At 44.0% G+C, this 13,692-nt stretch overlaps 1 protein-coding gene across 1 annotated transcript in view; it reads left to right on the top strand.

Moving 5' to 3' along the window:
- The window catches only part of DPP10 (dipeptidyl peptidase like 10), a 450,217-nt gene that overhangs the window by 55,891 nt on the left and 380,634 nt on the right, over positions 1 to 13,692 (top strand). The window lies entirely within an intron of this gene.

Below are 13,692 nucleotides of genomic sequence, written 5' to 3'. Positions count from 1 at the left end.
AAGACTCTATTTAAAGTTAGACAATGCAAGTTTACACATTGGTATGGTAATGCAGGGGATGGACTAATTGTAAAATGTGCAGATACATTGGCAGCTCATTCAGCTCAACTCTAAATTGCAGTGTGAGAATAAAGCCGCCTATTATTTGCCTGCTACATGCATAAAGAAACTGTATTTATCCCGCATGCATTTACTGCCCTTGCATCACAAATTAAATGTGCGTTTTCCAGGCACAAATTAGCAGCCTGTGGAACTACTCCTAAATGAACCCTTAGGGCTCTATTTATCAACATTATTTTTACTAAAATAATGTGAAAAAGGGTGTTTTCACACCCTTTTCACATTATTTTAGTATCACCTACAGTTATTACAGGGCAATTGGAGTAGAATTCGTAAAATTCTACTCCAAGCCCTAAGTATCACTTATTTTTAGTAAAGCAGATCGCATTTCCCATAATTGTAATGGGAAATGTGATCTGACCATAGTTACTAAAAATAAATGTGAAAAAAATACCGGGTGAAGCCCTGTGATAATAACGCCACCTGGAGGTGGCGTTATCCAGGGTCTCCCCCGGTTACCGGACTCCTGGCCTGCTCTAACGGGGAGAGAAGAGCCGGGAGTCGGTCCCTGTAATCAGCTGTGTGGTCTAAACAGACCGCAAGCTGATTACTGTAAAAAAAAATAAAAAAAAATAGTAAAAAAAAAAATAACTTACCTGACTCCAGGGACCGGTGATCGGGCCACCGGTGATGACTCCCCTCCGGTCAGCTGGTCTCCCACAGTGCACTGCTGCCCGGTCATCAGGTGATCGGGCCCCAGTGCAGTATGGGAGATCACCTGACCGTAGGAATGGAGAACATCACCGGAGGCCTGGAGCATGCAGGTAAGTGTAAGTAAGGGAGAGGGGGGTCGCGGGGGGTCCGCGATCGCGGGGGGGGCTTAGCACTGGGGGACAGGGCTTAGCGCCGGAGGGGGGTAGCAGCGGCGACCGGTCTGCGCATGCGCGGGCACTTAATAACGGTGATAAGGCTCCGAAGGGGAATAGCAGGGACAGAGCTTTATCGCAAGCTCTGTCCCTCTAAGGGATTTGTAGTAAATCCCTGTGATATTGCCTGAATTCGCAATGCGAATTCACTCGGTAATATCACACTACAATCTGCATTACCAATGCGGATTGTAGTAAATAGAGCCCTTAGCGATGTTAGAGCTTTTGTGCATACGCTGTGTTACAGCACTAAAGGGTGCTATTGCTGGAAAGGAAATCCTGGAGTGAGTGGCTGTGTGGGGAAGTTACTTAATTGCTTATGGCTGCGACTATGCAGCAAACTCTTGCCTCTGGGCATGGATAGCAGAACATCCATTGACATAAGAGCAGTCCTAACACACAGGGGTAAATTTACTAAGATTCGATATGGTCCCGATTTGTCATTTTTTTCAACTTGGATAGGATCGATCAAAAACGGACGTTTTTTTCACTTAAAAAAATCGGGAGTTTACCAAGGTCCCGGTTTTGACAGGATCATTTTGATTGATGGTGTATTTGGTCGATCCTGTCCGTTTTGAAGCCCCGATTTAACCGGTCGAATTTCTCTCCCGAACAAGCAGGCTGCACATATCAGTGAAATTTGTGCAGGCTGCTTGTTTCTTTTTTTTTTTTTAATATCGTAATGGTTCTTTTTTAAAAAAATTTTTACGTGGGGTCCCTCCCTAAAACAGAACCAGCCCCGGACTTTCCATAGCCAGTCCTGGTTATCTAAGTACAGGGAATAAAATGCGTAGGGTTCCACTGTACTTAGCACAACTAGCACTGGGCTCTGGGAAGCAGTCCTGGTTCTGGAATTACAGGGGAAAAAATGCGTAGGGTCCCCCTGTAATTCCCAGAACCAGCACCGGACCCTTTCTAGCGGGGGGCTGATGCCACAGCCAGGGGAGCCCTGTCACTGGCCCCCCAGCCGCAGCATCAGCCCTGACCGCTAGGCCAGGGATCCCTGGGGAGTTGGGGACCCCCCAAAAAAGGTGTCCCCAACCACCCGATTTCAAACTGTCTGCCTTTCAGGGGTGTGCGGGAGCAGCACCCGATTTTTGGGAGGCTCCCGTCCGAATCAGGAGGGTAGACAAGGATGGGTAATACATATGTAATACATAAAAGTACACAGTGGCCTTATCTGATGTTATAGTAAGTATTCTTCCATTACTGTTTTATCTGAGATATTGATGATGAATTTCAGAGGGTGAATCTGTGCCATTCAGTACACCCCCGCATTGCCTTCTCTGCTTCCTTCAGGCATCAGTCTGCCCACAAGTACGGCAATACCAAAGTGTATGCATCTCACAGAGACACGGATAGTTTTAGTGTAATAAAACCATGAGCAAGATCTGATTATAGGCCACTTATGGCTGGAAAGCCTCCTTACCCTGAACGTGACATATTCCTGCTCTTCCCGGCTTCTCAGATGCAAAGAAAATATCGGAAAAGAGCTATAACATTATCGCTAATCAGCCTCTAATTTTATTGCTTTTATTGCTATTTTTTATTGTTTTATTGATTTACTAGTTGCTGACGCAAGCTGACATGTTATTGCTACAGTCAATACACACGTAACGCTTGTTTCTCACAGAAGTTCCATTACAAACCTACCTTGAGCTGCTCCAGATCACACCAGCGCAAGTCTAGAATACCATCTATATGATTATAGGCGTATCTGGATGCACACAATCTTCTCCTGAAGGCAGGGATGAAGCTAAGCTTTCTTTCTCCTGGAGCAAAGACTCATCTCGGCGCTCCTTAGACACTTCCAACATAGTATGGGGGAATGGAAGTTATTGTTCCCACATCTAGGGGTATAGGGCCTGATTCAAAGATGGATGCTGTAGCACAGCGCTGTGCTATAGTATCCATTGGATCAAGTGCGTGAACATCGGTCATCTGAACAATTCACAGGTTACTCAGGCTGGCCGTGAATTTCACGCTGCTGGGGCCAGTAAAGCTGCGTCGACAGAATATAGCCGCTGGTCCTGGCACGCCCAGAACACGGAGCCGACGCTCCCCTTTACTGGGACACTGCCCGTCGCCACCCCTTCGTCGCGGTACAGATCCTGCGCATGCCTAGATCGCCAAACATCAGTTATACTTAAGCCATCGGGTTTGCGTACAAGTTTGAATCGGGCCCATATTTCTTCATTATCGGTTCTAGGTTGCTATGGGAAAAAAAACCTCCATTTGTCCTTTGTAGAAGGTTTGACAAATCTCACCCTATAAGAGAGAGACACTGGGAGAGAGATAAAGTACCAACCAGTCAGCTCCTACTGTAACTGTCACTTTAGAGGCTATTTACTAAGCAGTGTTAGGAGACAGAGTGAAAAGTGATAGGAGCTGATTGGCTGGCACCTTAACTGCCATCTCACAGGCTGAGTTTGAGAAATGACAGTTAGGAGCTGATTGGCTGGCACCTTAAAACTTTTCACTCTGTCTCCTAACTGCTTAGTAACTAGACCCCTCAGTTTGAAAAATGACATCTAGGAGCGGTATACAATCGGGAAGCCGGCTGCCTTAATACCGGCAGCCGGCTTCCTGATTGTCATATCCCGGCGAGGGTGAAATGCCGGGCGTCTAGATGTAGACGCCTGACATTTCCCCGACGCCGGGAGACCGGCGCCCGGCATCCCGATCGAAGGGATGCCAGGCGCCGCGAGCGGACAGCTGCGGGGGGGGAGGGTTAGGTTTAGGGCACCCGGGGAGACTTAGGGTTAGGCACCCCCCGGAAGGGTTAGGCTAGGGGGGGGGAGGGTTAGGCACCCCCGGGTGGGGACTTAGGGTTAGGCACCCCCCCAGGGACTTAGGTTTAGGCAGCGGGGAAGGGGGGGATTAGGGTTAGGCACTTGGGGGGGAGGTTAGGGTTAGGCACCCCTAAGGATGGTTAGCGTTAGGGGGTTAGGTTAGTCAATACTTACCTATCGACGATCGGGATTTCCAGCGCTGTTTGGGCTTCCGCTGCCGGGAACTCTGCTGTGGACGGCCAAGCGCTGCCGGGAATCGAACCATGCGGCCGGCGGTATTTCATACCGATTCCCTAGGAGCTGACTGGTTGGTATTTTATCTCTCTCCACTTTAACTCTCTTTACGGCTTAGTACATCTCCCCCACTGAGAGAGAAATTTGCTAAACTGCCAGCTTACAAGAGGGTGGGTGTTGCCAGTAACGACCAATCAAATTCTTGCTATATTTCTCTGGAACGTACAGATAAATGATAGCCGGCATCTGATTGGTTGCTATGGGAAACAACACTACTTATGTAAAACCCACACTTTAAATTCAACCCCCTGAGTGTTCGGATAATTAGTAGCCAAGATACAAAACAGTGAAGAGAATAATATTAAAAAAAAAAAAAACAGCCACTAACGGGATCTGAAGTGGAAGTCGACACACATCTCATGGTCCTGTCTTGGTTCATGGCCTATTGATATTGACAACAGCTCCACTTGTCGTCTTTAGAAGGTATAAATCACCCCCAAATCTTTGAGTGGATACAGGGATGAGGGTCCATTTCTATGAAAGCAGAAGTCTAGTGTTAAAAAAAAAAAAAATGTTGCCAGAAAACGTCCCAACTTTCCTGCCCTGGGAACAAAGGATTTATTACAATCAGACGCCCATTATCTATTTCTGTGTATTTCAAAATGTAACTGACGACTCTGTGTCCCATCTTCCGGACAAAATGCCTCATGTTCCTCCCATCGAGGGTACGATAGAAGTGGCGACACGTTAATGATGTGACACACGCTTAGAACGACTAATAACGCATCTCTGGATGGGAAGGCAATGAAGCAGGATATCTGATAACAGGAGGTGCTCTCTGGAAGATACGCGCAGATGTTGCCTTTCATAATTAGATGATATTCCTTAGTGGGGAGGCTGTAATCCTGTCAGCAGCCAGTGGCGGGAAATGTGTTCCCCAGCCCAGAATCCTTTGTGTCCTGACGCTGCTCTTTCATCACATTTATTACAGGGAATGTCTGCTCTCGGTCTGACCAGTATACACAGTGGGGCGGGGAATTTGGGGGGGGGATCAAGCAGATTCACAGACGTGACAGATTAGGCAAAGAGGAGAGGAATTTATCATTATTTTTATTATCATTTATTTATATGGCGAGTCACAAGTGTTCCGCAGCGCCTTACAAAGTACATAAACAAGTAATCAGCGACTTACACGGACATGGATAATAAACACAGCTATATATTAGCGACCTTTATATAACTGTCACGCTATGCGGACACACAATGTTCCCCGTACTGCTGTCTTGATCCCCTCCTCACTGCTATTCATGTGAGCCCCTTCCCACCGCTGCCTAATGTAGTGTACTAATCTGACTGCCCGATTCCTCAATGTAACAACACAACATGATAACAATGTAACAACACAACATGATAACAATGTAACAACACAACATGATATCAATGTAACAACACAACATAACAATGTAACAACACATCATGATAACAATGTAACAACACAACATGATATCAATGTAACAACGCATCATGATAACAATGTAACAACGCATCATGATAATAATGTAACAACACAACATGATATCAGTCTAACAACACAACATGATAACAATGTAACAACACAACATGATAACAATGTAACAACACAACATGATATCAATCTAACAACACAACATGATAACAATGTAACAACACAACATGATAACAATGTAACAACACAACATGATATCAATGTAACAACAAAACATAACAATGTAACAACACATCATGATAACAATGTAACAACACAACATGATAACAATGTAACAACACAACATGATATCAATCTAACAACACAACATGATAACAATGTAACAACACAACATGATAACAATGTAACAACACAACATGATATCAATGTAACAACACAACATAACAATGTAACAACACATCATGATAACAATGTAACAACACAACATGATATCAATGTAACAATGCATCATGATAACAATGTAACAACGCATCATGATAATAATGTAACAACGCATCATGATAGCAATGTAACAACACAACATGATAACAATGTAACAACACATCAAGATAACAATGTAACAACACATCATGATAACAATGTAGCAACGCATCATGATAACAATGTAACAACACAACATGATAACAATGTAACAATACATCATGATAACAATGTAACAACACATCATGATAACAATGTAACAACACAACATGATAACAATGTAACAATACGTCATGATAACAATTTAACAACACATCATGATAACAATGTAACAACACAACATAACAATGTAACAACACAACATGATAACAATGTGACAACACATCAAGATAACAATTTAAAAACACAACATGATAACAATATAACAACACATCATGATAACAATGTAACAACACAACATGATAACAATGAACCAATGCAACATGATAACTCTGTAACAACGCAACATGATAACAATGTAACAACGCAACATGATAACAATGTAACAACACATCATGATAACAATGTAACAACACAATATGATAACAATGTAACAACACATCATGATAACAATGTAACAACACAACATGATAACAATGAACCAACGCAACATGATAACTCTGTAATAACGCAACATGATAACAATGTAACAATGCAACATGATAACAATGCAACAACGCAACATGATAACAATGTAACAACACATCAAGATAACAATTTAAAAACACAACATGATAACAATATAACAACACATCATGATAACAATGTAACAACACAACATGATAACAATGAACCAACGCAACATGATAACTCTGTAACAGCACAACATGATAACAATGTAACAATGCAACATGATAACAATGCAACAACACATCATGATAACAATGTAACAACACAACATGATAACAATGTAACAACACATCATGATAACAATGTAACAACACAACATGATAACAATGTAACAACACAACATGATAACAATGTAACAACACATCATGATAACAATGTAACAACACATCATGATAACAATGTAACAACACAACAAGATAACAATTTAAAAACACAACATGATAACAATATAACAACACATCATGATAACAATGTAACAACACATCAAGATAACAATGTAACAACACAACATGATAACAATGAACCAACGCAACATAACTCTGTAACAATGCAACATGATAACAATGTAACAATGCAACATGATAACAACGCAACATGATAACAATGCAAGAACGCAACATGATAACAATGTAACAACACAACATGATAACAATGTAACAACACATAATGATAACAATGTAACAACACAACCTGATAATGTAACAACGCAACATGATAACAATGTAGCAACGCAACATGATAACAATGTAACAACACAACATGATAACAATGTAACAACGTAACATGATAACAATGTAACTGAGAGCCTCCCAGCAGCGGAGACTCATCTCCCATAATGAATGGTAAGGAATGATTTTGGGGATTAAATATGAGGGATTAGCAAGTTTGTTACACAGCTCTACTGTATTGTATCCATGTGGTGTTAGTATGTTCTCTCCATGTTTCATCCGGGTGCTCTGCTTTCCTACCACAGACGAAAAAAAATACTTGTAGGTTAAATGGCTTCGAACAAATAAAATCTTGTGTCACTGTTTTTGACAAAGAGAATTTATAGTGTAAGCTCCAGTGGCACAGGAACAGATGTGACTGATTAAGCATTCAAGAGCTGATTTAGAGTTGGGAGCAAAGCAAAAAAACAAACAAAAAACTTTGCATCTGGGGCCTGATTCAGCAAGGATAGCAACTACTAAAGCGTACGCATGCATCACAGTGTGCGTGCATGAAGGCACCACTGCGATCGGGTCTGTGATCAGAGAGATCACGTAGACCCATCTCAGAGTGACTGACAGGAAGTACCGTTTGTGGGTGGTGATGGGAGGGTGGTTGGCGAAACGCAGGCTAGCCAGCGCGTTTGAACGCCGTTGCGATGGCATACGCCACTGCGTGTAGGAAAGTTAGCAATTTAGTGGTAGGGTCAGACCTGCCTTAAATGTGTGAGTGGCTCCAATGTACTTCGATGTTACCGATGTTTTGGCTGGATTGCAAGGTATTTCAGTGGGAAAAGCAGGATTTTGTCAGGGGGATCTTCAAATCCTTGCTTGCCGAACCAATGAAAAGCACCTAGCCACAAATAAATAGATAGACAGACAGATAGAAACAGCTTGCACAGGATCTAGAGCCACTACAGTAAAATATACCACTCAGCCTATGACGGGGTACACACACACTGACTGACACACACACACACACACACACACACACACCCCTATCACTAAAAAACATGAATGCAGCAGGCAAATAAATACAGCCAGCATGATTTATTAAAGCCCCCCCCCCCCTGACCCTAGTAGTGGTCTCTCCTTTGCAGTGGCCCCAGTAGTACCCCTTATATAGTGCCCCCAGTAGCAGTTCTCCCAGTAGTGCCCCTTATATAGTGTCCCAAGTAGTAGTCCCCCTATTCAGTGACCCAGTAACGGCCTCCCCTCTATACAGTGCCCCCAGTAGCGCCACCCCTACACAGTGCCCCCAGTAGCGCCACCCCTATACAGTGCCCCCAGTAGCGCCACCCCTATACAGTGCCCCCAGTAGCGACCCCCTATACAGTGCCTGCAGTAATGCCCCCCCCTATACAGTACCTGCAGTAGCACCCCCCCCCACTATGCAGTGTCAGTGTCTGAGCCCCTTACATACACACATACACGTCCTCTGTGGACTGTCTGTCTGACTCTCATTGGCTGCTAAAATAAACACACCGCTGCCAGGTAATATGAGTGTACTACCCGGTGCGGGCGGCGGTGTGTTTGTTAGTGTGTAGTGCGGATCGCACCCAGGGCCCGATTCAGACCTGCTCGCCAGGATGCGTTCACACGCAGCTTGCCGATGTTTACATTCTGCGCATCGCAGAACACGAGCACGAACCAGTCCATGCGATCGCGAAGCGCTCGTCCCTTGAGAACAGACGCCACGCTAGCTTGAGTGACAGGAGAAGCCATTTGTGGGTGGTGACAGGGGATAGTCGATGGAAACGGGGGAGTGGTGGTGCGAACGCAGGCGTGCCTGAGTGTCTTAGCGCTGTTTCAGAGGCGTGCATAATTAAGACGCAGCATCATAGCACACATCACATGGCTGATTTACACACTGAAGCACTCGTAGTGCTTGCGGTAGGGTATGGTCAGCCACAAGTGCTGTGAACACTTCCGATGGTACTCGATGTTACCAATGGTTACATACACTTCCTGGAGATGACGTGCATAAGTGGGCATCTTAAGTTAGGCTGGTGGGCGTCTAAATTCACAGTGCGATCGTACGCCAAGACATAGTGGGAGTGCTAATGCCTTGCCGTGCGATAGCAGATTTGCATACTTTTTTACTTCTAGCGAGCGGGTCTGAATCGAGCCCTCACTGCGGTCCGCACTACACTTAGTGATCGGCAGGCAGGGAGGGTTTCTGGGTACTCAGAAACACCCCTACGTGCGCGCCTGTATTACAGATGTGCGAGAGGGGAATTGGGTGTTGTTAGTGAGAGTGATTTGTGATTGCAATTATTAGCATACTTTTGCAGCAGAACTACGTACGCGATTGCTAACGCGTTCGCAATAGCGATCCTTGCTGAATCAGGCCCCTGGAACAAACCACACTGCAAATCAAGGGGGGCAAATACATTTATTATTTTGCATGCAGAGTAAATACTGGCTGCTTCTGCATGTAGCCCACAAATGCTGGACAGCTTTGTTGTTACACTGCAATTTACATTTGACCTTGGACAAACCCCTCCCAAATGTAATCTCTTTGCACATTTTACATCTGACACCCCCCGCCCCCGCTGTACGCTGTACATCATGGTTTGTGCCAGTGCAAAGTTACTTTTTTGCTTTGCTCCCACCTCACAATCTGCCTTTATCTGCATAATATGTACAGTACAGTAGGTGCTGTATTTTCTGTTTTATTATATGTACATGTTATATAGAGACTTAATGGAGTTCATTGGATGAACCCATAGTACATTGTGGGGTTCACTGGCAGTTACACACAATTTAGGTTATTTAATAAGGTAACAGAAAAGCCACTTTCAGTAACCACTGGTTAGCTGAGATTTGCTGGTAAACCTCAGTTCTTAGGAAGATAAAATGCATTTTATATGTCTGTAGGAATTTAAACTACTGGGCAGAATACATTTAAGAGCAAGGGTTAAAAATGTAAGGGGTGTCCCCTTTGTATGGTCTGATTTCTATAGTCCTATTACACTTAAGGGTGGAGTTTTGGGCTGCGTTGCTGGTTGATAATAATGTTACAGTATCCTGGTTGGGAGGTCTCTTATTTCTTTGGTTCCCAACTCCTCACCTGCTTATTGTGATTGTTGGCTTTTGTACTTTTGTGGTAATAGTGGCTATCTTGCTGTAGGTCTTGAGGTGCTTTTCCAACCCATTTTTCCCTACTGAGGTCAGCGACACCACTTGTCATGGGCAACCTTTTTGTTTGTCATTGGTAGGGGAGTTTGGATACCTTGAGTTGTTGGCTATGGGCTGGCAGTTGGCCTCCTTCTAAGCCTTGAGTTGCTGGTAATGGGCTGGCAGTTGACCTCCATCTAAGCCTTGAGTTGTTGGTAATGGGCTGGCAATTGGCCTCCATCTAAGCCTTGAGTTGTTGGTAATGGGCTGGCAGTTGGCCTCCATCTAAGCCTTGAGTTGTTGGTAATGGGCTGGCAATTGGCCTCCATCTAAGCCTTGAGTTGTTGGTGATGGCTGGCAGTTGGCACCCATCTACTCCTTAAGTTGTTGGTGAAGGGCTGGCAGTTGGCCCCCATCTAGTTGAGTTGTTGGTGATGGGCTGGCAGGTGGCCCCCATCTAGGCTTTGAGTTGTTGGTGATGGGCTGGCAGTTGGCTCCATCTAAAAAGAATTCAACATATCGTTCAGTGTAGGCACTGCACATTATGAGGAACGACTATATGATTACAATGTTGTAATCGTACTGTCGTTCCTCTAGCTGCTAGTGAATACGCACCTTAAGCTTTGAGTTGTTGGCAATAGGCTGGCAGTTGTCCCCTTCTTAGCCTTGAGTTGATGGTGATGGACTGGCAGTTGGACCCCATCAAAGCTTTGAGTTGTTGGCGATAGGCTGGCCGATGTCCCCATCTAAGCCTTGAGTTGTTGGTGATGGACTGGCAGTTGTCCCCATCTAAGCCTTGAGTTGTTGGTGATGGACTGGCAGTTGGTCCCATCTACACTTTTTATTGGATTATTTGGTCAGTATGGCGATACTGTGTGTAGGGCTGTTCTTTCTTCGTCACCCTACCTTTTCCATCGTTTCAGTAAATGAATAAATAAGACTGACACTTTTCCCCTCCAATATGTCTCTGTGTCTTTATTGTAGTCTTTTCCTCTGTTTACCTGGTGTAGAAATGTACATCGGAAGTTGATATCCTGCTGCTTATAAAGCCTCCTGTGACTTGTCATTTTCTCTGTGACACTTTCATTGCTGCTTTCTAAATTGGCCACAATAATAATCACAGCATTATACCTGACTATTCTTTGTTCTCTGAGACAGTTTATCTCTATTAGCAATTCTCCAACACATAAAATATATGACTCGCTCTTTACTTGCCCTTATTAACCTTCCCTGGTTGCCAGTAGGTAGCTGTTGGTGTTAATAAGGGGGGCAAGCAGGAGTGCACGTTACTGTAATAACTTATTTGCAGGACTGGAATAGCAATATGAAAACAGATGCTCATATTTAATAAGAGATAAAAAAAAAAAATACATTACTGGATCTGCTACTGGCTTCTAAGTGCAAGATACAAACTAAATCAATAGGAACATGGGGTGAGGGGACAGGTTAATTAAACAACATGGGTGACAGAGGGCAACGGCGCTTGTTTGTTTATTCTCAAAAGAGCAGGGGGTCACCGGCTTGTGGCTCATTTATCTTATATATAAAATTCATTGGTCTGTTTGTTTGTCTGTCCGATTATGCATTCGGACGCCCCTGCACTGATTGGAATGAAACCAACGTCAGGTGGTCCACTTTTATCCTGGCCAGGTTTTAGGGGGGTAAGGGTCCCGGTCGGACCTCCCGTTGGTGTACGCTGGGCAGAACTTTGACCCGGGGAGCCTGTTCTGGGCCTTCCACTGGATGGATTTTGGTCTGGGATGCCCAGTGCCAGATTAAGGTCCTCATGGGCCTGGAGCTGAAATCTATGAAGGGCCTATTGTGTACAGTCGCAAGGGCTATGACTACTGATATGGGGGTGTGACCAGTGATGTGGGGGTGTGGTCTATTGTGGGGTGTGGCTAGCACCATGGAGCATAGCTACCTACTTAAATTTAACCATCTTCATCTCCCTCCCCTCTTTGATTATGAAGCATACACTAAGGGCCATATTCAATTTGAGGCGAAAAGTCAAAGTCCGGACTTTTCGCCATCATCGCCGTTTTTAGTGGGGATAAAGTATCGGGCGTGTGCCCGCTTATCCCCACATCCAATTAGGAATCGTCGAAAACGGGACTCGGCGGAAAGGTATCGAAAAGTCTAGCCAATTTTCGGGAAATCATCCCGCCACCCCCCAAACGATGGTCTGACATGGGGGATCACTATGGGTACCCCCGAATTGGCCTGCTAAAGGTAATTCGGGTTTTTTAAATGATCGCGGCAGGTGCTTTAATGCGCCTTTAAACAAATGTTGAAGAATAGCATTTTGCATAATTTTTGGGGAAAAAGAACTAGCCCCATCAAATTTGGGGTACATAAAAATGGGTGCAAGCATATTTTTAAGTCCCTGAAGTTAGTTTTTAAAATTCTTCAAAAATCCACCTGCCATAACCAGCCGCATTCTAGAAAACACCTGCCGCATACTTGGGGACCCCCCCGACTCTATTTCGCCAGTTTTTAGCATTGTTCCCCATCTTTTTTTTTTTTACACCCCCAAAACTAAACCCCTTTTTTTGGGGCGTCCTAGGCTACTTTTTTAATTTTTTTTGACACAGATTATTTTTAGGGGATATTCCAAAGGCTACTTTTTTAAAGTTTGCACCCCTAATCCCCAATTCTGCACTTTTTTCGACACCTATTATATGTACTATATATGTATATACACAGTATATATATATATATATTAGGGGTGTGCACCGGCCACTTTTCGTGTTTTGTGTTTTGGTTTTGGATCTGGATCTTTCTTCGTGTTTTGGATCTGGATTGGTTTTGCCAAAACCACCCTTCCGTGTTTTGTGTTTTGGATCTGTATTTTTTTTTTAAAAAGCATAAAAACAGCTAAAATCACAGAATTTGTAGGTTTTTCTGCTCCTATGCTATTATTAACCTCAATAACCTTAATTTCCACTCATTTCCAGTCTATTCTGAACACCTCACACCTCACAATAGTGTTTTTATGTCCAAAAGGTTGCACCGAGGTAGCTGGATGACTATGCTAAGCGACACGAGTGGGCGGCACAAACACGTGACCCATCTAGGCGTGAAACTGCAGTGGCAGACAGGATGGCAGTTTGAAAAACTAGGCCCCAAACTGTACATAATGCAAAGAAAAAAAAGAGGTGCAAGATGGAATTGTCCTTGGGCCCTCCCACCCACCCTTATGTTGTATAAACAGGACATGCACACTTTAACAAACCAAT

This window comes from Taudactylus pleione, unplaced genomic scaffold (genome assembly GCF_031769625.1).
Source record: "Taudactylus pleione unplaced genomic scaffold, aTauple2 ptg000173l, whole genome shotgun sequence".
Classification (NCBI taxonomy): Eukaryota; Metazoa; Chordata; class Amphibia; order Anura; family Myobatrachidae; genus Taudactylus; species Taudactylus pleione.
The sequence above is the reverse complement of the archived record's forward strand: the minus strand, read 5'-3'. Positions and strand labels throughout refer to the sequence as shown.